The sequence below is a fragment of the Triturus cristatus genome, chromosome 6 (genome assembly GCF_964204655.1).
Source record: "Triturus cristatus chromosome 6, aTriCri1.1, whole genome shotgun sequence".
NCBI classification, from domain to species: Eukaryota; Metazoa; Chordata; class Amphibia; order Caudata; family Salamandridae; genus Triturus; species Triturus cristatus.
The window spans coordinates 884,434,585-884,458,082 of record NC_140589.1 but is presented as its reverse complement, the minus strand read 5'-3'; the positions used below and the strand labels follow the sequence as shown (position 1 = coordinate 884,458,082).

Here is a 23,498-nt window from a genome sequence, read left to right as displayed (position 1 = left end):
CGACTCATCCAGCAGTCGTTCCATGGTAGGGCTGCAGTAATAGGACCACGGCTGGTTAAAAGTTTCCCATTTGCTGCTGGATTCTATGTGAAGGCCGTCATGTGGTGTGCTGCTTTTGTATTTCAACATGGGTCTCTGAGTCTCTAAACTAGGAAAAAATCTTGTTGAGAAAAGTGTGTGTGAGAGGATCTGTGGGTGCAGGCAGGTGTGTGCACTTGAGTGCTGACCCATTTACATGTGTGAGAGAGACAAGCAAATTGCCTGTGGGATGTAGGCCTACAACTGGAACCAAGCAGCCAGGCATAACCACAGGTAAGGAGAGAGGAAGGCAGTTCATTATTAGAGCAGGATCATGAGCATCTTGCCCTGCTCCCTTCTGCCCCGATCGGCCACGATCGGCCAAGACCTCTCTATTAGGGTGGAGGGTGAACATTTCTTGGACCTCAGAAACTGAGGGATGCAGGCCCAATATGTCCTCCAAGGGCCTAGAGGACCCGGTGCCCAATCATGCCTGGTGTTTTTCAGCTTACCCGACCAATCTGGTTGCAAGGCGGATTTTAACAGTACTGCTGAAAAGGGACTCCCAGACAGCCCTGAGGCCATCATTTGCATAGGCCCTCCCCTTCTCTTTGTCTTGCTTCCCACAAAGCAACGCATCGCTGGCAGCAGTATAGATTTGGGGGTTGTGAAGAATAATGACAGGGAGGCTGAAGAAGAGAAAGAAAAGTCCCAGAAGTCCTGCAGGCTTCCTTGCTAAATGCAGCTGGACACATAGAGTGCACCTTCTTTACTGCGAGGTAAATACATTAAAAATGTTGAGGAGAGAAAAATTGAAAAATACATATTAGGAGGAAAGCACTGGAACCTGCTTTATTATTTCAATTAGTCTTGAAAACATAGAACATTTCTCTCCTGAAAGCTGGTAAAAATATGGAACGCTTCACGAATTTGCGTGTCATCCTTGCGCAGGGGCCATGCTAATCTTCTCTGTATCGTTCCAATTTTAGTATATGTGCTGCCGAAGCGAGCACACTTCATTGATGAACCTACAATGTTTATAAACTCTCTAAATCTACAGTCTCTAGACATAGGGTGGCCTGGCAGAGATGCTCGGATGGCCTGTAAGCATTCAAATCTGAGCCAATGGGCAAAAATGAATGAAGAGTAACAATCCATTATTCTTCACTGCATTTGTGGTCCAAGACTTCACCAATTGGAAGTATGTAGATTATGCCAGGGTTGCAAAGGCTCATGGTTCAGGCTACAGACAAGGAACATTGTGACATCACGCTGCCTGTGGAACAGTGATATTAGAGGTGAAACAGCTGCACAGTAGGTTAGGTGAAGGGCTCTGAGAGTGGAAAGGCAGCATGCCTGGGTCCCTGGACAAGGTGAGCCTATGACAAGGTGTCTGAATTTTCACCTGTATTGTAATATTAAACACTTTATTGTTGTACCCGCCTGCTGATTAAGAAGTCCTCAAGATCAGCTCCACACAGACGTGGAACTGATGATGTTAATGCAGACTATTTAAGAAACTGAGGCTGATCTAAAACATTTCCTTGGATCTAGGACCATTTCGCCTGACTTTTAGGTCCTTCCTCCTCCTAAAGTCCTTTGTATAAGTTAGGAACACCTGACAGAACAGAATTTCAGGAGGTCCCTCAGGTGGGTTTACTTGTGTCTTCTGGTTGTGAGCAGTAAACATGGCTAAAAAGGTTGATGGAATGGTGTTTTAAAACACACACACACACACACACACACACACACACAATTTCTGGTCCTCTTAAGGACAAAAGTATGGGTGTACCTACATGGGGCCAGTGGCGCAATGGATAACGTGTCTGACTACGGATCAGAAGATTGTAGGTTCGACTCCTATCTGGCTCGAAAGGGTCATAGGTCCCTGTTTTATGGTATTCCTGTGGAATTCTTATTTACCTCAGACTTGTTGTAGGTTCAATATTCTTGAGCACGACTCATCCAGCAGTCGTTCCATGGTAGGGCTGCAGTAATAGGACCACGGCTGGTTAAAAGTTTCCCATTTGCTGCTGGATTCTATGTGAAGGCCGTCATGTGGTGTGCTGCTTTTGTATTTCAACATGGGTCTCTGAGTCTCTAAACTAGGAAAAAATCTTGTTGAGAAAAGTGTGTGTGAGAGGATCTGTGGGTGCAGGCAGGTGTGCGCACTTGAGTGCTGACCCATTTACATGTGTGAGAGAGACAAGCAAATTGCCTGTGGGATGTAGGCCTACAACTGGAACCAAGCAGCCAGGCATAACCACAGGTAAGGAGAGAGGAAGGCAGTTCATTATTAGAGCAGGATCATGAGCATCTTGCCCTGCTCCCTTCTGCCCCGATCGGCCAAGACCTCTCTATTAGGGTGGAGGGTGAACATTTCTTGGACCTCAGAAACTGAGGGATGCAGGCCCAATATGTCCTCCAAGGGCCTAGAGGACCCGGTGCCCAATCATGCCTGGTATTTTTCAGCTTACCAGACCAATCTGGTTGCAAGGCGGATTTTAACAGTACTGCTGAAAAGGGACTCCCAGACAGCCCTGAGGCCATCATTTGCATAGGCCCTCCCCTTCTCTTTGTCTTGCTTCCCACAAAGCAACGCATCGCTGGCAGCAGTATAGATTTGGGGGTTGTGAAGAATAATGACAGGGAGGCTGAAGAAGAGAAAGAAAAGTCCCAGAAGTCCTGCAGGCTTCCTTGCTAAATGCAGCTGGACACATAGAGTACACCTTCTTTACTGCGAGGTAAATACATTAAAAATGTTGAGGAGAGAAAAATTGAAAAATACATATTAGGAGGAAAGCACTGGAACCTGCTTTATTATTTCAATTAGACTTGAAAACATAGAACATTTCTCTCCTGAAAGCTGGTAAAAATATGGTACGCTTCACGAATTTGCGTGTCATCCTTGCGCAGGGGCCATGCTAATCTTCTCTGTATCGTTCCAATTTTAGTATATGTGCTGCCGAAGCGAGCACACTTCAGTGATGAACCTACAATGTTTATAAACTCTCTAAATCTACAGTCTCTAGACATAGGGTGGCCTGGCAGAGATGCTCGGATGGCCTGTAAGCATTCAAATCTGAGCCAATGGGCAAAAATGAATGAAGAGTAACAATCCATTATTCTTCACTGCATTTGTGGTCCAAGACTTCACCAATTGGAAGTATGTAGATTATGCCAGGGTTGCAAAGGCTCATGGTTCAGGCTACAGACAAGGAACATTGTGACATCACGCTGCCTGTGGAACAGTGATATTAGAGGTGAAACAGCTGCACAGTAGGTTAGGTGAAGGGCTCTGAGAGTGGAAAGGCAGCATGCCTGGGTCCCTGGACAAGGTGAGCCTATGACAAGGTGTCTGAATTTTCGCCTGTATTGTAATATTAAACACTTTATTGTTGTACCCGCCTGCTGATTAAGAAGTCCTCAAGATCAGCTCCACACAGACGTGGAACTGATGATGTTAATGCAGACTATTTAAGAAACTGAGGCTGATCTAAAACATTTCCTTGGATCTAGGACCATTTCGCCTGACTTTTAGGTCCTTCCTCCTCCTAAAGTCCTTTGTATAAGTTAGGAACACCTGACAGAACAGAATTTCAGGAGGTCCCTCAGGTGGGTTTACTTGTGTCTTCTGGTTGTGAGCAGTAAACATGGCTAAAAAGGTTGATGGAATGGTGTTTTAAAACACACACACACACACACACACACACACACACAATTTCTGGTCCTCTTAAGGACAAAAGTATGGGTGTACCTACATGGGGCCAGTGGCGCAATGGATAACGCGTCTGACTACGGATCAGACGATTGTAGGTTTGATTCCTATCTGGCTCGAAAGGGTCATAGGTCCCTGTTTATGGTATTCCTGTGGAATTCTTATTTACCTCAGACTTGTTGTAGGTTCAATATTCTCGAGCACGACTCATCCAGCAGTCGTTCCATGGTAGGGCTGCAGTAATAGGACCACGGCTAGTTAAAAGTTTCCCATTTGCTGCTGGATTCTATGTGAAGGCCGTCATGTGGTGTGCTGCTTTTGTATTTCAACATGGGTCTCTGAGTCTCTAAACTAAGAAAAAATCTTGTTGAGAAAAGTGTGTGTGAGAGGATCTGTGGGTGCAGGCAGGTGTGTGCACTTGAGTGCTGACCCATTTACATGTGTGAGAGAGACAAGCAAATTGCCTGTGGGATGTAGGCCTACAACTGGAACCAAGCAGCCAGGCATAACCACAGGTAAGGAGAGAGGAAGGCAGTTCATTATTAGAGCAGGATCATGAGCATCTTGCCCTGCTCCCTTCTGCCCCGATCGGCCACGATCGGCCAAGACCTCTCTATTAGGGTGGAGGGTGAACATTTCTTGGACCTCAGAAACTGAGGGATGCAGGCCCAATATGTCCTCCAAGGGCCTAGAGGACCCGGTGCCCAATCATGCCTGGTGTTTTTCAGCTTACCCGACCAATCTGGTTGCAAGGCGGATTTTAACAGTACTGCTGAAAAGGGACTCCCAGACAGCCCTGAGGCCATCATTTGCATAGGCCCTCCCCTTCTCTTTGTCTTGCTTCCCACAAAGCAACGCATCGCTGGCAGCAGTATAGATTTGGGGGTTGTGAAGAATAATGACAGGGAGGCTGAAGAAGAGAAAGAAAAGTCCCAGAAGTCCTGCAGGCTTCCTTGCTAAATGCAGCTGGACACATAGAGTGCACCTTCTTTACTGCGAGGTAAATACATTAAAAATGTTGAGGAGAGAAAAATTGAAAAATACATATTAGGAGGAAAGCACTGGAACCTGCTTTATTATTTTAATTAGTCTTGAAAACATAGAACATTTCTCTCCTGAAAGCTGGTAAAAATATGGAACGCTTCACGAATTTGCGTGTCATCCTTGCGCAGGGGCCATGCTAATCTTCTCTGTATCGTTCCAATTTTAGTATATGTGCTGCCGAAGCGAGCACACTTCATTGATGAACCTACAATGTTTATAAACTCTCTAAATCTACAGTCTCTAGACATAGGGTGGCCTGGCAGAGATGCTCGGATGGCCTGTAAGCATTCAAATCTGAGCCAATGGGCAAAAATGAATGAAGAGTAACAATCCATTATTCTTCACTGCATTTGTGGTCCAAGACTTCACCAATTGGAAGTATGTAGATTATGCCAGGGTTGCAAAGGCTCATGGTTCAGGCTACAGACAAGGAACATTGTGACATCACGCTGCCTGTGGAACAGTGATATTAGAGGTGAAACAGCTGCACAGTAGGTTAGGTGAAGGGCTCTGAGAGTGGAAAGGTAGCATGCCTGGGTCCCTGGACAAGGTGAGCCTATGACAAGGTGTCTGAATTTTCGCCTGTATTGTAATATTAAACACTTTATTGTTGTACCCGCCTGCTGATAAAGAAGTCCTCAAGATCAGCTCCACACAGACGTGGAACTGATGATGTTAATGCAGACTATTTAAGAAACTGAGGCTGATCTAAAACATTTCCTTGGATCTAGGACCATTTCGCCTGACTTTTAGGTCCTTCCTCCTCCTAAAGTCCTTTGTATAAGTTAGGAACACCTGACAGAACAGAATTTCAGGAGGTCCCTCAGGTGGGTTTACTTGTGTCTTCTGGTTGTGAGCAGTAAACATGGCTAAAAATGTTGATGGAATGGTGTTTTAAAACACACACACACACACACACAATTTCTGGTCCTCTTAAGGACAAAAGTATGGGTGTACCTACATGGGGCCAGTGGCGCAATGGATAACGCGTCTGACTGCGGATCAGAAGATTGTAGGTTTGACTCCTATCTGGCTCGAAAGGGTCATAGGTCCCTGTTTTATGGTATTCCTGTGGAATTCTTATTTACCTCAGACTTGTTGTAGGTTCAATATTCTTGAGCACGACTCATCCAGCAGTCGTTCCATGGTAGGGCTGCAGTAATAGGACCACGGCTGGTTAAAAGTTTCCCATTTGCTGCTGGATTCTATGTGAAGGCCGTCATGTGGTGTGCTGCTTTTGTATTTCAACATGGGTCTCTGAGTCTCTAAACTAGGAAAAAATCTTGTTGAGAAAAGTGTGTGTGAGAGGATCTGTGGGTGCAGGCAGGTGTGTGCACTTGAGTGCTGACCCATTTACATGTGTGAGAGAGACAAGCAAATTGCCTGTGGGATGTAGGCCTACAACTGGAACCAAGCAGCCAGGCATAACCACAGGTAAGGAGAGAGGAAGGCAGTTCATTATTAGAGCAGGATCATGAGCATCTTGCCCTGCTCCCTTCTGCCCCGATCGGCCACGATCGGCCAAGACCTCTCTATTAGGGTGGAGGGTGAACATTTCTTGGACCTCAGAAACTGAGGGATGCAGGCCCAATATGTCCTCCAAGGGCCTAGAGGACCCGGTGCCCAATCATGCCTGGTGTTTTTCAGCTTACCCGACCAATCTGGTTGCAAGGCGGATTTTAACAGTACTGCTGAAAAGGGACTCCCAGACAGCCCTGAGGCCATCATTTGCATAGGCCCTCCCCTTCTCTTTGTCTTGCTTCCCACAAAGCAACGCATCGCTGGCAGCAGTATAGATTTGGGGGTTGTGAAGAATAATGACAGGGAGGCTGAAGAAGAGAAAGAAAAGTCCCAGAAGTCCTGCAGGCTTCCTTGCTAAATGCAGCTGGACACATAGAGTGCACCTTCTTTACTGCGAGGTAAATACATTAAAAATGTTGAGGAGAGAAAAATTGAAAAATACATATTAGGAGGAAAGCACTGGAACCTGCTTTATTATTTCAATTAGTCTTGAAAACATAGAACATTTCTCTCCTGAAAGCTGGTAAAAATATGGAACGCTTCACGAATTTGCGTGTCATCCTTGCGCAGGGGCCATGCTAATCTTCTCTGTATCGTTCCAATTTTAGTATATGTGCTGCCGAAGCGAGCACACTTCATTGATGAACCTACAATGTTTATAAACTCTCTAAATCTACAGTCTCTAGACATAGGGTGGCCTGGCAGAGATGCTCGGATGGCCTGTAAGCATTCAAATCTGAGCCAATGGGCAAAAATGAATGAAGAGTAACAATCCATTATTCTTCACTGCATTTGTGGTCCAAGACTTCACCAATTGGAAGTATGTAGATTATGCCAGGGTTGCAAAGGCTCATGGTTCAGGCTACAGACAAGGAACATTGTGACATCACGCTGCCTGTGGAACAGTGATATTAGAGGTGAAACAGCTGCACAGTAGGTTAGGTGAAGGGCTCTGAGAGTGGAAAGGCAGCATGCCTGGGTCCCTGGACAAGGTGAGCCTATGACAAGGTGTCTGAATTTTCACCTGTATTGTAATATTAAACACTTTATTGTTGTACCCGCCTGCTGATTAAGAAGTCCTCAAGATCAGCTCCACACAGACGTGGAACTGATGATGTTAATGCAGACTATTTAAGAAACTGAGGCTGATCTAAAACATTTCCTTGGATCTAGGACCATTTCGCCTGACTTTTAGGTCCTTCCTCCTCCTAAAGTCCTTTGTATAAGTTAGGAACACCTGACAGAACAGAATTTCAGGAGGTCCCTCAGGTGGGTTTACTTGTGTCTTCTGGTTGTGAGCAGTAAACATGGCTAAAAAGGTTGATGGAATGGTGTTTTAAAACACACACACACACACACACACACAATTTCTGGTCCTCTTAAGGACAAAAGTATGGGTGTACCTACATGGGGCCAGTGGCGCAATGGATAACGTGTCTGACTACGGATCAGAAGATTGTAGGTTCGACTCCTATCTGGCTCGAAAGGGTCATAGGTCCCTGTTTTATGGTATTCCTGTGGAATTCTTATTTACCTCAGACTTGTTGTAGGTTCAATATTCTTGAGCACGACTCATCCAGCAGTCGTTCCATGGTAGGGCTGCAGTAATAGGACCACAGCTGGTTAAAAGTTTCCCATTTGCTGCTGGATTCTATGTGAAGGCCGTCATGTGGTGTGCTGCTTTTGTATTTCAACATGGGTCTCTGAGTCTCTAAACTAGGAAAAAATCTTTTTGAGAAAAGTGTGTGTGAGAGGATCTGTGGGTGCAGGCAGGTGTGCGCACTTGAGTGCTGACCCATTTACATGTGTGAGAGAGACAAGCAAATTGCCTGTGGGATGTAGGCCTACAACTGGAACCAAGCAGCCAGGCATAACCACAGGTAAGGAGAGAGGAAGGCAGTTCATTATTAGAGCAGGATCATGAGCATCTTACCCTGCTCCCTTCTGCCCCGATCGGCCAAGACCTCTCTATTAGGGTGGAGGGTGAACATTTCTTGGACCTCAGAAACTGAGGGATGCAGGCCCAATATGTCCTCCAAGGGCCTAGAGGACCCGGTGCCCAATCATGCCTGGTATTTTTCAGCTTACCAGACCAATCTGGTTGCAAGGCGGATTTTAACAGTACTGCTGAAAAGGGACTCCCAGACAGCCCTGAGGCCATCATTTGCATAGGCCCTCCCCTTCTCTTTGTCTTGCTTCCCACAAAGCAACGCATCGCTGGCAGCAGTATAGATTTGGGGGTTGTGAAGAATAATGACAGGGAGGCTGAAGAAGAGAAAGAAAAGTCCCAGAAGTCCTGCAGGCTTCCTTGCTAAATGCAGCTGGACACATAGAGTACACCTTCTTTACTGCGAGGTAAATACATTAAAAATGTTGAGGAGAGAAAAATTGAAAAATACATATTAGGAGGAAAGCACTGGAACCTGCTTTATTATTTCAATTAGACTTGAAAACATAGAACATTTCTCTCCTGAAAGCTGGTAAAAATATGGTACGCTTCACGAATTTGCGTGTCATCCTTGCGCAGGGGCCATGCTAATCTTCTCTGTATCGTTCCAATTTTAGTATATGTGCTGCCGAAGCGAGCACACTTCAGTGATGAACCTACAATGTTTATAAACTCTCTAAATCTACAGTCTCTAGACATAGGGTGGCCTGGCAGAGATGCTCGGATGGCCTGTAAGCATTCAAATCTGAGCCAATGGGCAAAAATGAATGAAGAGTAACAATCCATTATTCTTCACTGCATTTGTGGTCCAAGACTTCACCAATTGGAAGTATGTAGATTATGCCAGGGTTGCAAAGGCTCATGGTTCAGGCTACAGACAAGGAACATTGTGACATCACGCTGCCTGTGGAACAGTGATATTAGAGGTGAAACAGCTGCACAGTAGGTTAGGTGAAGGGCTCTGAGAGTGGAAAGGCAGCATGCCTGGGTCCCTGGACAAGGTGAGCCTATGACAAGGTGTCTGAATTTTCGCCTGTATTGTAATATTAAACACTTTATTGTTGTACCCGCCTGCTGATTAAGAAGTCCTCAAGATCAGCTCCACACAGACGTGGAACTGATGATGTTAATGCAGACTATTTAAGAAACTGAGGCTGATCTAAAACATTTCCTTGGATCTAGGACCATTTCGCCTGACTTTTAGGTCCTTCCTCCTCCTAAAGTCCTTTGTATAAGTTAGGAACACCTGACAGAACAGAATTTCAGGAGGTCCCTCAGGTGGGTTTACTTGTGTCTTCTGGTTGTGAGCAGTAAACATGGCTAAAAAGGTTGATGGAATGGTGTTTTAAAACACACACACACACACACACACACACACACACACAATTTCTGGTCCTCTTAAGGACAAAAGTATGGGTGTACCTACATGGGGCCAGTGGCGCAATGGATAACGCGTCTGACTACGGATCAGACGATTGTAGGTTTGATTCCTATCTGGCTCGAAAGGGTCATAGGTCCCTGTTTATGGTATTCCTGTGGAATTCTTATTTACCTCAGACTTGTTGTAGGTTCAATATTCTCGAGCACGACTCATCCAGCAGTCGTTCCATGGTAGGGCTGCAGTAATAGGACCACGGCTAGTTAAAAGTTTCCCATTTGCTGCTGGATTCTATGTGAAGGCCGTCATGTGGTGTGCTGCTTTTGTATTTCAACATGGGTCTCTGAGTCTCTAAACTAAGAAAAAATCTTGTTGAGAAAAGTGTGTGTGAGAGGATCTGTGGGTGCAGGCAGGTGTGCGCACTTGAGTGCTGACCCATTTACATGTGTGAGAGAGACAAGCAAATTGCCTGTGGGATGTAGGCCTACAACTGGAACCAAGCAGCCAGGCATAACCACAGGTAAGGAGAGAGGAAGGCAGTTCATTATTAGAGCAGGATCATGAGCATCTTGCCCTGCTCCCTTCTGCCCCGATCGGCCAAGACCTCTCTATTAGGGTGGAGGGTGAACATTTCTTGGACCTCAGAAACTGAGGGATGCAGGCCCAATATGTCCTCCAAGGGCCTAGAGGACCCGGTGCCCAATCATGCCTGGTGTTTTTCAGCTTACCCGACCAATCTGGTTGCAAGGCGGATTTTAACAGTACTGCTGAAAAGGGACTCCCAGACAGCCCTGAGGCCATCATTTGCATAGGCCCTCCCCTTCTCTTTGTCTTGCTTCCCACAAAGCAACGCATCGCTGGCAGCAGTATAGATTTGGGGGTTGTGAAGAATAATGACAGGGAGGCTGAAGAAGAGAAAGAAAAGTCCCAGAAGTCCTGCAGGCTTCCTTGCTAAATGCAGCTGGACACATAGAGTGCACCTTCTTTACTGCGAGGTAAATACATTAAAAATGTTGAGGAGAGAAAAATTGAAAAATACATATTAGGAGGAAAGCACTGGAACCTGCTTTATTATTTTAATTAGTCTTGAAAACATAGAACATTTCTCTCCTGAAAGCTGGTAAAAATATGGAACGCTTCACGAATTTGCGTGTCATCCTTGCGCAGGGGCCATGCTAATCTTCTCTGTATCGTTCCAATTTTAGTATATGTGCTGCCGAAGCGAGCACACTTCATTGATGAACCTACAATGTTTATAAACTCTCTAAATCTACAGTCTCTAGACATAGGGTGGCCTGGCAGAGATGCTCGGATGGCCTGTAAGCATTCAAATCTGAGCCAATGGGCAAAAATGAATGAAGAGTAACAATCCATTATTCTTCACTGCATTTGTGGTCCAAGACTTCACCAATTGGAAGTATGTAGATTATGCCAGGGTTGCAAAGGCTCATGGTTCAGGCTACAGACAAGGAACATTGTGACATCACGCTGCCTGTGGAACAGTGATATTAGAGGTGAAACAGCTGCACAGTAGGTTAGGTGAAGGGCTCTGAGAGTGGAAAGGTAGCATGCCTGGGTCCCTGGACAAGGTGAGCCTATGACAAGGTGTCTGAATTTTCGCCTGTATTGTAATATTAAACACTTTATTGTTGTACCCGCCTGCTGATAAAGAAGTCCTCAAGATCAGCTCCACACAGACGTGGAACTGATGATGTTAATGCAGACTATTTAAGAAACTGAGGCTGATCTAAAACATTTCCTTGGATCTAGGACCATTTCGCCTGACTTTTAGGTCCTTCCTCCTCCTAAAGTCCTTTGTATAAGTTAGGAACACCTGACAGAACAGAATTTCAGGAGGTCCCTCAGGTGGGTTTACTTGTGTCTTCTGGTTGTGAGCAGTAAACATGGCTAAAAATGTTGATGGAATGGTGTTTTAAAACACACACACACACACACACAATTTCTGGTCCTCTTAAGGACAAAAGTATGGGTGTACCTACATGGGGCCAGTGGCGCAATGGATAACGCGTCTGACTACGGATCAGAAGATTGTAGGTTTGATTCCTATCTGGCTCGAAAGGGTCATAGGTCCCTGTTTTATGGTATTCCTGTGGAATTCTTATTTACCTCAGACTTGTTGTAGGTTCAATATTCTCGAGCACGACTCATCCAGCAGTCGTTCCATGGTAGGGCTGCAGTAATAGGACCACGGCTAGTTAAAAGTTTCCCATTTGCTGATGGATTCTATGTGACGGCCGTCATGTGGTGTGCTGCTTTTGTATTTCAACATGGGTCTCTGAGTCTCTAAACTAGGAAAAAATCTTGTTGAGAAAAGTGTGTGTGAGAGGATCTGTGGGTGCAGGCAGGTGTGTGCACTTGAGTGCTGACCCATTTACATGTGTGAGAGAGACAAGCAAATTGCCTGTGGGATGTAGGCCTACAACTGGAACCAAGCAGCCAGGCATAACCACAGGTAAGGAGAGAGGAAGGCAGTTCATTATTAGAGCAGGATCATGAGCATCTTGCCCTGCTCCCTTCTGCCCCGATCGGCCACGATCGGCCAATACCTCTCTATTAGGGTGGAGGGTGAACATTTCTTGGACCTCAGAAGCTGAGGGATGCAGGCCCAATATGTCCTCCAAGGGCCTAGAGGACCCGGTGCCCAATCATGCCTGGTGTTTTTCAGCTTACCCGACCAATCTGGTTGCAAGGCGGATTTTAACAGTACTGCTGAAAAGGGACTCCCAGACAGCCCTGAGGCCATCATTTGCATAGGCCCTCCCCTTCTCTTTGTCTTGCTTCCCACAAAGCAACGCATCGCTGGCAGCAGTATAGATTTGGGGGTTGTGAAGAATAATGACAGGGAGGCTGAAGAAGAGAAAGAAAAGTCCCAGAAGTCCTGCAGGCTTCCTTGCTAAATGCAGCTGGACACATAGAGTGCACCTTCTTTACTGCGAGGTAAATACATTAAAAATGTTGAGGAGAGAAAAATTGAAAAATACATATTAGGAGGAAAGCACTGGAACCTGCTTTATTATTTCAATTAGTCTTGAAAACATAGAACATTTCTCTCCTGAAAGCTGGTAAAAATATGGAACGCTTCACGAATTTGCGTGTCATCCTTGCGCAGGGGCTATGCTAATCTTCTCTGTATCGTTCCAATTTTAGTATACGTGCTGCCGAAGCGAGCACACTTCATTGATGAACCTACAATGTTTATAAACTCTCTAAATCTACAGTCTCTAGACATAGGGTGGCCTGGCAGAGATGCTCGGATGGCCTGTAAGCATTCAAATCTGAGCCAATGGGCAAAAATGAATGAAGAGTAACAATCCATTATTCTTCACTGCATTTGTGGTCCAAGACTTCACCAATTGGAAGTATGTAGATTATGCCAGGGTTGCAAAGGCTCATGGTTCAGGCTACAGACAAGGAACATTGTGACATCACGCTGCCTGTGGAACAGTGATATTAGAGGTGAAACAGCTGCACAGTAGGTTAGGTGAAGGGCTCTGAGAGTGGAAAGGCAGCATGCCTGGGTCCCTGGACAAGGTGAGCCTATGACAAGGTGTCTGAATTTTCGCCTGTATTGTAATATTAAACACTTTATTGTTGTACCCGCCTGCTGATTAAGAAGTCCTCAAGATCAGCTCCACACAGACGTGGAACTGATGATGTTAATGCAGACTATTTAAGAAACTGAGGCTGATCTAAAACATTTCCTTGGATCTAGGACCATTTCGCCTGACTTTTAGGTCCTTCCTCCTCCTAAAGTCCTTTGTATAAGTTAGGAACACCTGACAGAACAGAATTTCAGGAGGTCCCTCAGGTGGGTTTACTTGTGTCTTCTGGTTGTGAGCAGTAAACATGGCTAAAAAGGTTGATGGAATGGTGTTTTAAAACACACACACACACACACACACACAATTTCTGGTCCTCTTAAGGACAAAAGTATGGGTGTACCTACATGGGGCCAGTGGCGCAATGGATAACGTGTCTGACTACGGATCAGAAGATTGTAGGTTCGACTCCTATCTGGCTCGAAAGGGTCATAGGTCCCTGTTTTATGGTATTCCTGTGGAATTCTTATTTACCTCAGACTTGTTGTAGGTTCAATATTCTTGAGCACGACTCATCCAGCAGTCGTTCCATGGTAGGGCTGCAGTAATAGGACCACGGCTGGTTAAAAGTTTCCCATTTGCTGCTGGATTCTATGTGAAGGCCGTCATGTGGTGTGCTGCTTTTGTATTTCAACATGGGTCTCTGAGTCTCTAAACTAGGAAAAAATCTTGTTGAGAAAAGTGTGTGTGAGAGGATCTGTGGGTGCAGGCAGGTGTGTGCACTTGAGTGCTGACCCATTTACATGTGTGAGAGAGACAAGCAAATTGCCTGTGGGATGTAGGCCTACAACTGGAACCAAGCAGCCAGGCATAACCACAGGTAAGGAGAGAGGAAGGCAGTTCATTATTAGAGCAGGATCATGAGCATCTTGCCCTGCTCCCTTTTGCCCCGATCGGCCACGATCGGCCAAGACCTCTCTATTAGGGTGGAGGGTGAACATTTCTTGGACCTCAGAAACTGAGGGATGCAGGCCCAATATGTCCTCCAAGGGCCTAGAGGACCCGGTGCCCAATCATGCCTGGTATTTTTCAGCTTACCAGACCAATCTGGTTGCAAGGCGGATTTTAACAGTACTGCTGAAAAGGGACTCCCAGACAGCCCTGAGGCCATCATTTGCATAGGCCCTCCCCTTCTCTTTGTCTTGCTTCCCACAAAGCAACGCATCGCTGGCAGCAGTATAGATTTGGGGGTTGTGAAGAATAATGACAGGGAGGCTGAAGAAGAGAAAGAAAAGTCCCAGAAGTCCTGCAGGCTTCCTTGCTAAATGCAGCTGGACACATAGAGTGCACCTTCTTTACTGCGAGGTAAATACATTAAAAATGTTGAGGAGAGAAAAATTGAAAAATACATATTAGGAGGAAAGCACTGGAACCTGCTTTATTATTTCAATTAGTCTTGAAAACATAGAACATTTCTCTCCTGAAAGCTGGTAAAAATATGGTACGCTTCACGAATTTGCGTGTCATCCTTGCGCAGGGGCCATGCTAATCTTCTCTGTATCGTTCCAATTTTAGTATATGTGCTGCCGAAGCGAGCACACTTCATTGATGAACCTACAATGTTTATAAACTCTCTAAATCTACAGTCTCTAGACATAGGGTGGCCTGGCAGAGATGCTCGGATGGCCTGTAAGCATTCAAATCTGAGCCAATGGGCAAAAATGAATGAAGAGTAACAATCCATTATTCTTCACTGCATTTGTGGTCCAAGACTTCACCAATTGGAAGTATGTAGATTATGCCAGGGTTGCAAAGGCTCATGGTTCAGGCTACAGACAAGGAACATTGTGACATCACGCTGCCTGTGGAACAGTGATATTAGAGGTGAAACAGCTGCACAGTAGGTTAGGTGAAGGGCTCTGAGAGTGGAAAGGCAGCATGCCTGGGTCCCTGGACAAGGTGAGCCTATGACAAGGTGTCTGAATTTTCGCCTGTATTGTAATATTAAACACTTTATTGTTGTACCCGCCTGCTGATTAAGAAGTCCTCAAGATCAGCTCCACACAGACGTGGAACTGATGATGTTAATGCAGACTATTTAAGAAACTGAGGCTGATCTAAAACATTTCCTTGGATCTAGGACCATTTCGCCTGACTTTTAGGTCCTTCCTCCTCCTAAAGTCCTTTGTATAAGTTAGGAACACCTGACAGAACAGAATTTCAGGAGGTCCCTCAGATGGGTTTACTTGTGTCTTCTGGTTGTGAGCAGTAAACATGGCTAAAAAGGTTGATGGAATGGTGTTTTAAAACACACACACACACACACACAATTTCTGGTCCTCTTAAGGACAAAAGTATGGGTGTACCTACATGGGGCCAGTGGCGCAATGGATAACGCGTCTGACTACGGATCAGAAGATTGTAGGTTCGACTCCTATCTGGCTCGAAAGGGTCATAGGTCCCTGTTTTATGGTATTCCTGTGGAATTCTTATTTACCTCAGACTTGTTGTAGGTTCAATATTCATGAGCACGACTCATCCAGCAGTCGTTCCATGGTAGGGCTGCAGTAATAGGACCACGGCTAGTTAAAAGTTTCCCATTTGCTGCTGGATTCTATGTGAAGGCCGTCATGTGGTGTGCTGCTTTTGTATTTCAACATGGGTCTCTGAGTCTCTAAACTAGGAAAAAATCTTGTTGAGAAAAGTGTGTGTGAGAGGATCTGTGGGTGCAGGCAGGTGTGTGCACTTGAGTGCTGACCCATTTACATGTGTGAGAGACACAAGCAAATTGCCTGTGGGATGTAGGCCTACAACTGGAACCAAGCAGCCAGGCATAACCACAGGTAAGGAGAGAGGAAGGCAGTTCATTATTAGAGCAGGATCATGAGCATCTTGCCCTGCTCCCTTCTGCCCCGATCGGCCACGATCGGCCAAGACCTCTCTATTAGGGTGGAGGGTGAACATTTCTTGGACCTCAGAAACTGAGGGATGCAGGCCCAATATGTCCTCCAAGGGCCTAGAGGACCCGGTGCCCAATCATGCCTGGTGTTTTTCGGCTTACCCGACCAATCTGGTTGCAAGGCGGATTTTAACAGTACTGCTGAAAAGGGACTCCCAGACAGCCCTGAGGCCATCATTTGCATAGACCCTCCCCTTCTCTTTGTCTTGCTTCCCACAAAGCAACGCATCGCTGGCAGCAGTATAGATTTGGGGGTTGTGAAGAATAATGACAGGGAGGCTGAAGAAGAGAAAGAAAAGTCCCAGAAGTCCTGCAGGCTTCCTTGCTAAATGCAGCTGGACACATAGAGTGCACCTTCTTTACTGCGAGGTAAATACATTAAAAATGTTGAGGAGAGAAAAATTGAAAAATACATATTAGGAGGAAAGCACTGGAACCTGCTTTATTATTTCAATTAGTCTTGAAAACATAGAACATTTCTCTCCTGAAAGCTGGTAAAAATATGGAACGCTTCACGAATTTGCGTGTCATCCTTGCGCAGGGGCCATGCTAATCTTCTCTGTATCGTTCCAATTTTAGTATATGTGCTGCCGAAGCGAGCACACTTCATTGATGAACCTACAATGTTTATAAACTCTCTAAATCTACAGTCTCTAGACATAGGGTGGCCTGGCAGAGATGCTCGGATGGCCTGTAAGCATTCAAATCTGAGCCAATGGGCAAAAATGAATGAAGAGTAACAATCCATTATTCTTCACTGCATTTGTGGTCCAAGACTTCACCAATTGGAAGTATGTAGATTATGCCAGGGTTGCAAAGGCTCATGGTTCAGGCTACAGACAAGGAACATTGTGACATCACGCTGCCTGTGGAACAGTGATATTAGAGGTGAAACAGCTGCACAGTAGGTTAGGTGAAGGGCTCTGAGAGTGGAAAGGCAGCATGCCTGGGTCCCTGGACAAGGTGAGCCTATGACAAGGTGTCTGAATTTTCGCCTGTATTGTAATATTAAACACTTTATTGTTGTACCCGCCTGCTGATTAAGAAGTCCTCAAGATCAGCTCCACACAGACGTGGAACTGATGATGTTAATGCAGACTATTTAAGAAACTGAGGCTGATCTAAAACATTTCCTTGGATCTAGGACCATTTCGCCTGACTTTTAGGTCCTTCCTCCTCCTAAAGTCCTTTGTATAAGTTAGGAACACCTGACAGAACCGAATTTCAGGAGGTCCCTCAGGTGGGTTTACTTGTGTCTTCTGGTTGTGAGCAGTAAACATGGCTAAAAAGGTTGATGGAATGGTGTTTTAAAACACACACACACACACACACACAATTTCTGGTCCTCTTAAGGACAAAAGTATGGGTGTACCTACATGGGGCCAGTGGCGCAATGGATAACGCGTCTGACCACGGATCAGAAGATTGTAGGTTTGACTCCTATCTGGCTCGAAAGGGTCATAGGTCCCTGTTTTATGGTATTCCTGTGGAATTCTTATTTACCTCAGACTTGTTGTAGGTTCAATATTCTTGAGCACGACTCATCCAGCAGTCGTTCCATGGTAGGGCTGCAGTAATAGGACCACGGCTGGTTAAAAGTTTCCCATTTGCTGCTGGATTCTATGTGAAGGCCGTCATGTGGTGTGCTGCTTTTGTATTTCAACATGGGTCTCTGAGTCTCTAAACTAGGAAAAAATCTTGTTGAGAAAAGTGTGTGTGAGAGGATCTGTGGGTGCAGGCAGGTGTGTGCACTTGAGTGCTGACCCATTTACATGTGTGAGAGAGACAAGCAAATTGCCTGTGGGATGTAGGCCTACAACTGGAACCAAGCAGCCAGGCATAACCACAGGTAAGGAGAGAGGAAGGCAGTTCATTATTAGAGCAGGATCATGAGCATCTTGCCCTGCTCCCTTCTGCCCCGATCGGCCACGATCGGCCAATACCTCTCTATTAGGGTGGAGGGTGAACATTTCTTGGACCTCAGAAACTGAGGGATGCAGGCCCAATATGTCCTCCAAGGGCCTAGAGGACCCGGTGCCCAATCATGCCTGGTGTTTTTCAGCTTACCCGACCAATCTGGTTGCAAGGCGGATTTTAACAGTACTGCTGAAAAGGGACTCCCAGACAGCCCTGAGGCCATCATTTGCATAGGCCCTCCCCTTCTCTTTGTCTTGCTTCCCACAAAGCAACGCATCGCTGGCAGCAGTATAGATTTGGGGGTTGTGAAGAATAATGACAGGGAGGCTGAAGAAGAGAAAGAAAAGTCCCAGAAGTCCTGCAGGCTTCCTTGCTAAATGCAGCTGGACACATAGAGTGCACCTTCTTTACTGCGAGGTAAATACATTAAAAATGTTGAGGAGAGAAAAATTGAAAAATACATATTAGGAGGAAAGCACTGGAACCTGCTTTATTATTTCAATTAGTCTTGAAAACATAGAACATTTCTCTCCTGAAAGCTGGTAAAAATATGGAACGCTTCACGAATTTGCGTGTCATCCTTGCGCAGGGGCCATGCTAATCTTCTCTGTATCGTTCCAATTTTAGTATATGTGCTGCCGAAGCGAGCACACTTTATTGATGAACCTACAATGTTTATAAACTCTCTAAATCTACAGTCTCTAGACATAGGGTGGCCTGGCAGAGATGCTCGGATGGCCTGTAAGCATTCAAATCTGAGCCAATGGGCAAAAATGAATGAAGAGTAACAATCCATTATTCTTCACTGCATTTGTGGTCCAAGACTTCAACAATTGGAAGTATGTAGATTATGCCAGGGTTGCAAAGGCTCATGGTTCAGGCTACAGACAAGGAACATTGTGACATCACGCTGCCTGTGGAACAGTGATATTAGAGGTGAAACAGCTGCACAGTAGGTTAGGTGAAGGGCTCTGAGAGTGGAAAGGCAGCATGCCTGGGTCCCTGGACAAGGTGAGCCTATGACAAGGTGTCTGAATTTTCACCTGTATTGTAATATTAAACACTTTATTGTTGTACCCGCCTGCTGATTAAGAAGTCCTCAAGATCAGCTCCACACAGACGTGGAACTGATGATGTTAATGCAGACTATTTAAGAAACTGAGGCTGATCTAAAACATTTCCTTGGATCTAGGACCATTTCGCCTGACTTTTAGGTCCTTCCTCCTCCTAAAGTCCTTTGTATAAGTTAGGAACACCTGACAGAACAGAATTTCAGGAGGTCCCTCAGGTGGGTTTACTTGTGTCTTCTGGTTGTGAGCAGTAAACATGGCTAAAAAGGTTGATGGAATGGTGTTTTAAAACACACACACACACACACACACACACAATTTCTGGTCCTCTTAAGGACAAAAGTATGGGTGTACCTACATGGGGCCAGTGGCGCAATGGATAACGTGTCTGACTACGGATCAGAAGATTGTAGGTTCGACTCCTATCTGGCTCGAAAGGGTCATAGGTCCCTGTTTTATGGTATTCCTGTGGAAGTCTTATTTACCTCAGACTTGTTGTAGGTTCAATATTCTTGAGCACGACTCATCCAGCAGTCGTTCCATGGTAGGGCTGCAGTAATAGGACCACGGCTGGTTAAAAGTTTCCCATTTGCTGCTGGATTCTATGTGAAGGCCGTCATGTGGTGTGCTGCTTTTGTATTTCAACATGGGTCTCTGAGTCTCTAAACTAGGAAAAAATCTTGTTGAGAAAAGTGTGTGTGAGAGGATCTGTGGGTGCAGGCAGGTGTGTGCACTTGAGTGCTGACCCATTTACATGTGTGAGAGAGACAAGCAAATTGCCTGTGGGATGTAGGCCTACAACTGGAACCAAGCAGCCAGGCATAACCACAGGTAAGGAGAGAGGAAGGCAGTTCATTATTAGAGCAGGATCATGAGCATCTTGCCCTGCTCCCTTCTGCCCCGATCGGCCAAGACCTCTCTATTAGGGTGGAGGGTGAACATTTCTTGGACCTCAGAAACTGAGGGATGCAGGCCCAATATGTCCTCCAAGGGCCTAGAGGACCCGGTGCCCAATCATGCCTGGTATTTTTCAGCTTACCAGACCAATCTGGTTGCAAGGCGGATTTTAACAGTACTGCTGAAAAGGGACTCCCAGACAGCCCTGAGGCCATCATTTGCATAGGCCCTCCCCTTCTCTTTGTCTTGCTTCCCACAAAGCAACGCATCGCTGGCAGCAGTATAGATTTGGGGGTTGTGAAGAATAATGACAGGGAGGCTGAAGAAGAGAAAGAAAAGTCCCAGAAGTCCTGCAGGCTTCCTTGCTAAATGCAGCTGGACACATAGAGTACACCTTCTTTACTGCGAGGTAAATACATTAAAAATGTTGAGGAGAGAAAAATTGAAAAATACATATTAGGAGGAAAGCACTGGAACCTGCTTTATTATTTCAATTAGTCTTGAAAACATAGAACATTTCTCTCCTGAAAGCTGGTAAAAATATGGTACGCTTCACGAATTTGCGTGTCATCCTTGCGCAGGGGCCATGCTAATCTTCTCTGTATCGTTCCAATTTTAGTATATGTGCTGCCGAAGCGAGCACACTTCAGTGATGAACCTACAATGTTTATAAACTCTCTAAATCTACAGTCTCTAGACATAGGGTGGCCTGGCAGAGATGCTCGGATGGCCTGTAAGCATTCAAATCTGAGCCAATGGGCAAAAATGAATGAAGAGTAACAATCCATTATTCTTCACTGCATTTGTGGTCCAAGACTTCACCAATTGGAAGTATGTAGATTATGCCAGGGTTGCAAAGGCTCATGGTTCAGGCTACAGACAAGGAACATTGTGACATCACGCTGCCTGTGGAACAGTGATATTAGAGGTGAAACAGCTGCACAGTAGGTTAGGTGAAGGGCTCTGAGAGTGGAAAGGCAGCATGCCTGGGTCCCTGGACAAGGTGAGCCTATGACAAGGTGTCTGAATTTTCGCCTGTATTGTAATATTAAACACTTTATTGTTGTACCCGCCTGCTGATTAAGAAGTCCTCAAGATCAGCTCCACACAGACGTGGAACTGATGATGTTAATGCAGACTATTTAAGAAACTGAGGCTGATCTAAAACATTTCCTTGGATCTAGGACCATTTCGCCTGACTTTTAGGTCCTTCCTCCTCCTAAAGTCCTTTGTATAAGTTAGGAACACCTGACAGAACCGAATTTCAGGAGGTCCCTCAGGTGGGTTTACTTGTGTCTTCTGGTTGTGAGCAGTAAACATGGCTAAAAAGGTTGATGGAATGGTGTTTTAAAACACACACACACACACACACACAATTTCTGGTCCTCTTAAGGACAAAAGTATGGGTGTACCTACATGGGGCCAGTGGCGCAATGGATAACGCGTCTGACCACGGATCAGAAGATTGTAGGTTTGACTCCTATCTGGCTCGAAAGGGTCATAGGTCCCTGTTTTATGGTATTCCTGTGGAATTCTTATTTACCTCAGACTTGTTGTAGGTTCAATATTCTTGAGCACGACTCATCCAGCAGTCGTTCCATGGTAGGGCTGCAGTAATAGGACCACGGCTGGTTAAAAGTTTCCCATTTGCTGCTGGATTCTATGTGAAGGCCGTCATGTGGTGTGCTGCTTTTGTATTTCAACATGGGTCTCTGAGTCTCTAAACTAGGAAAAAATCTTGTTGAGAAAAGTGTGTGTGAGAGGATCTGTGGGTGCAGGCAGGTGTGTGCACTTGAGTGCTGACCCATTTACATGTGTGAGAGAGACAAGCAAATTGCCTGTGGGATGTAGGCCTACAACTGGAACCAAGCAGCCAGGCATAACCACAGGTAAGGAGAGAGGAAGGCAGTTCATTATTAGAGCAGGATCATGAGCATCTTGCCCTGCTCCCTTCTGCCCCGATCGGCCACGATCGGCCACTACCTCTCTATTAGGGTGGAGGGTGAACATTTCTTGGACCTCAGAAACTGAGGGATGCAGGCCCAATATGTCCTCCAAGGGCCTAGAGGACCCGGTGCCCAATCATGCCTGGTGTTTTTCAGCTTACCCGACCAATCTGGTTGCAAGGCGGATTTTAACAGTACTGCTGAAAAGGGACTCCCAGACAGCCCTGAGGCCATCATTTGCATAGGCCCTCCCCTTCTCTTTGTCTTGCTTCCCACAAAGCAACGCATCGCTGGCAGCAGTATAGATTTGGGGGTTGTGAAGAATAATGACAGGGAGGCTGAAGAAGAGAAAGAAAAGTCCCAGAAGTCCTGCAGGCTTCCTTGCTAAATGCAGCTGGACACATAGAGTGCACCTTCTTTACTGCGAGGTAAATACATTAAAAATGTTGAGGAGAGAAAAATTGAAAAATACATATTAGGAGGAAAGCACTGGAACCTGCTTTATTATTTCAATTAGTCTTGAAAACATAGAACATTTCTCTCCTGAAAGCTGGTAAAAATATGGAACGCTTCACGAATTTGCGTGTCATCCTTGCGCAGGGGCCATGCTAATCTTCTCTGTATCGTTCCAATTTTAGTATATGTGCTGCCGAAGCGAGCACACTTCATTGATGAACCTACAATGTTTATAAACTCTCTAAATCTACAGTCTCTAGACATAGGGTGGCCTGGCAGAGATGCTCGGATGGCCTGTAAGCATTCAAATCTGAGCCAATGGGCAAAAATGAATGAAGAGTAACAATCCATTATTCTTCACTGCATTTGTGGTCCAAGACTTCAACAATTGGAAGTATGTAGATTATGCCAGGGTTGCAAAGGCTCATGGTTCAGGCTACAGACAAGGAACATTGTGACATCACGCTGCCTGTGGAACAGTGATATTAGAGGTGAAACAGCTGCACAGTAGGTTAGGTGAAGGGCTCTGAGAGTGGAAAGGCAGCATGCCTGGGTCCCTGGACAAGGTGAGCCTATGACAAGGTGTCTGAATTTTCACCTGTATTGTAATATTAAACACTTTATTGTTGTACCCGCCTGCTGATTAAGAAGTCCTCAAGATCAGCTCCACACAGACGTGGAACTGATGATGTTAATGCAGACTATTTAAGAAACTGAGGCTGATCTAAAACATTTCCTTGGATCTAGGACCATTTCGCCTGACTTTTAGGTCCTTCCTCCTCCTAAAGTCCTTTGTATAAGTTAGGAACACCTGACAGAACAGAATTTCAGGAGGTCCCTCAGGTGGGTTTACTTGTGTCTTCTGGTTGTGAGCAGTAAACATGGCTAAAAAGGTTGATGGAATGGTGTTTTAAAACACACACACACACACACACACACACAATTTCTGGTCCTCTTAAGGACAAAAGTATGGGTGTACCTACATGGGGCCAGTGGCGCAATGGATAACGTGTCTGACTACGGATCAGAAGATTGTAGGTTCGACTCCTATCTGGCTCGAAAGGGT

General features: G+C 45.6%; 20 non-coding genes across 20 annotated transcripts; 8 read left to right on the top strand and 12 right to left on the bottom strand.

Annotated features, from left to right (window-relative positions):
* Positions 1–924: 924 nt before the first annotated feature.
* Positions 925–1,031, bottom strand: LOC146820357 (U6 spliceosomal RNA). Its single transcript, XR_014965041.1, has one exon. It is a non-coding gene; the product is annotated as a U6 spliceosomal RNA (small nuclear RNA).
* Positions 1,032–1,817: 786 nt separating this feature from the next.
* TRNAR-ACG (transfer RNA arginine (anticodon ACG)) lies at positions 1,818–1,890 on the top strand. The gene has a single exon. It is a non-coding gene; the product is annotated as a tRNA-Arg (tRNA).
* A 999-nt stretch (positions 1,891–2,889) lies between these two features.
* LOC146820355 (U6 spliceosomal RNA) lies at positions 2,890–2,996 on the bottom strand. Its single transcript, XR_014965396.1, has one exon. It is a non-coding gene; the product is annotated as a U6 spliceosomal RNA (small nuclear RNA).
* A 1,867-nt stretch (positions 2,997–4,863) lies between these two features.
* LOC146820354 (U6 spliceosomal RNA) lies at positions 4,864–4,970 on the bottom strand. Its single transcript, XR_014965040.1, has one exon. It is a non-coding gene; the product is annotated as a U6 spliceosomal RNA (small nuclear RNA).
* Positions 4,971–5,744: 774 nt separating this feature from the next.
* Positions 5,745–5,817, top strand: TRNAR-GCG (transfer RNA arginine (anticodon GCG)). The gene has a single exon. It is a non-coding gene; the product is annotated as a tRNA-Arg (tRNA).
* A 1,009-nt stretch (positions 5,818–6,826) lies between these two features.
* LOC146820352 (U6 spliceosomal RNA) lies at positions 6,827–6,933 on the bottom strand. The gene has a single exon (XR_014965038.1). It is a non-coding gene; the product is annotated as a U6 spliceosomal RNA (small nuclear RNA).
* Positions 6,934–7,711: 778 nt separating this feature from the next.
* On the top strand, positions 7,712–7,784 carry TRNAR-ACG (transfer RNA arginine (anticodon ACG)). Its single transcript has one exon. It is a non-coding gene; the product is annotated as a tRNA-Arg (tRNA).
* A 999-nt stretch (positions 7,785–8,783) lies between these two features.
* On the bottom strand, positions 8,784–8,890 carry LOC146820350 (U6 spliceosomal RNA). The gene has a single exon (XR_014965395.1). It is a non-coding gene; the product is annotated as a U6 spliceosomal RNA (small nuclear RNA).
* A 1,859-nt stretch (positions 8,891–10,749) lies between these two features.
* Positions 10,750–10,856, bottom strand: LOC146820349 (U6 spliceosomal RNA). Its single transcript, XR_014965037.1, has one exon. It is a non-coding gene; the product is annotated as a U6 spliceosomal RNA (small nuclear RNA).
* Positions 10,857–11,630: 774 nt separating this feature from the next.
* Positions 11,631–11,703, top strand: TRNAR-ACG (transfer RNA arginine (anticodon ACG)). The gene has a single exon. It is a non-coding gene; the product is annotated as a tRNA-Arg (tRNA).
* Positions 11,704–12,712: 1,009 nt separating this feature from the next.
* On the bottom strand, positions 12,713–12,819 carry LOC146820347 (U6 spliceosomal RNA). Its single transcript, XR_014964484.1, has one exon. It is a non-coding gene; the product is annotated as a U6 spliceosomal RNA (small nuclear RNA).
* Positions 12,820–13,597: 778 nt separating this feature from the next.
* TRNAR-ACG (transfer RNA arginine (anticodon ACG)) lies at positions 13,598–13,670 on the top strand. Its single transcript has one exon. It is a non-coding gene; the product is annotated as a tRNA-Arg (tRNA).
* A 1,009-nt stretch (positions 13,671–14,679) lies between these two features.
* Positions 14,680–14,786, bottom strand: LOC146820345 (U6 spliceosomal RNA). Its single transcript, XR_014965394.1, has one exon. It is a non-coding gene; the product is annotated as a U6 spliceosomal RNA (small nuclear RNA).
* Positions 14,787–15,560: 774 nt separating this feature from the next.
* On the top strand, positions 15,561–15,633 carry TRNAR-ACG (transfer RNA arginine (anticodon ACG)). Its single transcript has one exon. It is a non-coding gene; the product is annotated as a tRNA-Arg (tRNA).
* A 1,009-nt stretch (positions 15,634–16,642) lies between these two features.
* On the bottom strand, positions 16,643–16,749 carry LOC146820343 (U6 spliceosomal RNA). Its single transcript, XR_014965036.1, has one exon. It is a non-coding gene; the product is annotated as a U6 spliceosomal RNA (small nuclear RNA).
* A 1,858-nt stretch (positions 16,750–18,607) lies between these two features.
* On the bottom strand, positions 18,608–18,714 carry LOC146820342 (U6 spliceosomal RNA). The gene has a single exon (XR_014965035.1). It is a non-coding gene; the product is annotated as a U6 spliceosomal RNA (small nuclear RNA).
* Positions 18,715–19,494: 780 nt separating this feature from the next.
* Positions 19,495–19,567, top strand: TRNAR-ACG (transfer RNA arginine (anticodon ACG)). Its single transcript has one exon. It is a non-coding gene; the product is annotated as a tRNA-Arg (tRNA).
* Positions 19,568–20,566: 999 nt separating this feature from the next.
* On the bottom strand, positions 20,567–20,673 carry LOC146820340 (U6 spliceosomal RNA). Its single transcript, XR_014965393.1, has one exon. It is a non-coding gene; the product is annotated as a U6 spliceosomal RNA (small nuclear RNA).
* A 1,858-nt stretch (positions 20,674–22,531) lies between these two features.
* LOC146820339 (U6 spliceosomal RNA) lies at positions 22,532–22,638 on the bottom strand. Its single transcript, XR_014965034.1, has one exon. It is a non-coding gene; the product is annotated as a U6 spliceosomal RNA (small nuclear RNA).
* A 780-nt stretch (positions 22,639–23,418) lies between these two features.
* On the top strand, positions 23,419–23,491 carry TRNAR-ACG (transfer RNA arginine (anticodon ACG)). The gene has a single exon. It is a non-coding gene; the product is annotated as a tRNA-Arg (tRNA).
* Positions 23,492–23,498: the final 7 nt, after the last annotated feature.